This window comes from Grammomys surdaster, unplaced genomic scaffold, assembly GCF_004785775.1.
Source record: "Grammomys surdaster isolate TR1022 unplaced genomic scaffold, NIH_TR_1.0 498, whole genome shotgun sequence".
Classification (NCBI taxonomy): Eukaryota; Metazoa; Chordata; class Mammalia; order Rodentia; family Muridae; genus Grammomys; species Grammomys surdaster.
In genome coordinates this window covers 1-1,780 of record NW_021604917.1, presented here as the reverse complement: position 1 = coordinate 1,780, position 1,780 = coordinate 1, and the positions used below count along the sequence as shown (strand labels likewise).

General features: G+C 43.7%; 1 pseudogene; it reads right to left on the bottom strand.

The window, feature by feature from the left end:
• Window positions 1–7: 7 nt before the first annotated feature.
• On the bottom strand, window positions 8–1,633 carry LOC114633038 (annotated as a pseudogene).
• Between the last annotated feature and the right edge of the window lie 147 nt (window positions 1,634–1,780).

Here is a 1,780-nt window from a genome sequence, read left to right as displayed (position 1 = left end):
CTGTAAATTTCCATCCAATATGGCTTGCACAAATCTTGCACTGGGCAATGGTCCATGCATCCCCGGGAAACCAGCTGTGCACTGTAGAAGGCCGGCCTATCAGATTCAGGTTGGAAGCTTTATACACAGTCAGTGTCTCATGTACATATCCATGAGGATTCACATATGCTGCCATTGGACCACATAAGGATAAACTAAATATTTCATTCTTTGTCGCTATTTCTGTTTCTTGACATTGTTTACAGCAAAGGGAAGTACATTTGTTCATGATCTCTAACTCACAGCGAAGCCGTTGAATAGCACTCCCAATTTTAAGGAGCTGAATTCTCAATACATCATCAATAGGAAGACAAGCAGCTACTCTGTAAGAAAAGTCTATTGGATTTGCAGGAAGAGAGTCATCTTTGAGATTTTCATCCCATTCACGTAGCTGTTTCTTAATTCTATCCATTAATGTTTCAGCGTCATATAATGAATACAGCCAACAAGGCCACGATGTCAGATTTGCACAGGGAAACTTTCTCTTCTGGTATTTCTGCCACCATTTACATGAGTACTGGTCTTCCCAAGAGATACGTTTTGAAGGAAATATCTGGCACTTATTGGGTGATTCTAACTGAACTACAGACATGGTTGATGGCAACACACACTCTGGCAAAATTTACACTTTAGCTTGCTGAATTCCATCTGACTGTGTTCGAAGTTCGAGGACCTTGAACCTCTGCCGTCCTATCGCTTTCACTTTCACTACTTCAATTCCAAACTCCTGCTCCTCTCGATAGGCATAGATCTCTGCTGTCGTTCCAAACTGTGCTTCCCTTTCTTGCACATTGCTGTATGCAAGAACTGCAAAAGTTCTGTCTTTCTGGATTAAGTTCTGCACCATACTGACTTCTTGTGGGTGAGAGAGCTGCAGTGGTAATGTCTGCCCAGGAATCAGGATCATCATCACCTCAGGAAGGACTGGAATCACCTGACAGCTATTGTTATCATGCAAAGTCCTGCCGTGAAACTCTCCCATATCAGCTCCCAGGTATGTATGTGAGGTTGGCAGACTGGTGTCAAAGTTTATGATATTTGGTTTTCTCACTTCTTTACTATCCTGGTCTTCAACTTCCATTTCAATTTCATCGTCTTCATCTTCACTGTCTGCAGGCAGAAGCGGCAGGTGGTTTCCCATGTTGTGTGCAGCGTCCTAGTTGTCTCCCTCGCCGGCCATGTCTCGAGATTTCTCATTTCCATAAATACCAGTACAAAATGGCAGAAGTATGTTTAAAGTATTTTCAGAAATTGCTAGAAATTTTATCCTAATTCAAAACTGAAATTCATTGAACACACTTTATGGAACTCGAGTCAGCTACTCAAACAGCAATTTTATTTTATTTTTATTTTTTTTTTCAAAAGGTGGGCATTGTTTACTTTAAGCAACAGTCCAGGACTAAGAAGTACAAGTGTCAAGGATGAGACTTTCTTTCTTCATGGTCAAGCACCAGAGTCATGCACATGGCAGAGTTCTTCCTTTAGGATCTCCCTGTGGGACCTGCACACCTACAGCCCCATGCTGGGACAGCCTCCCTTGTGTCCTTCACCTCACAATTCCAGGCAGCTTGCTTGTATACGTGAAGCCATCCTCTTTTCTGGGTGGCTCTACCCAGCAGCCGGCCAGTCACTGTGGCCACTGGCATCCTCGGTATGAAAGCAGCTCCTTTGCTTGGCAGGCAGCGGGATGTGAGGTGCAGCTGCTTTGATCATTCCACATGACACAGGAGGGTGCACTTAG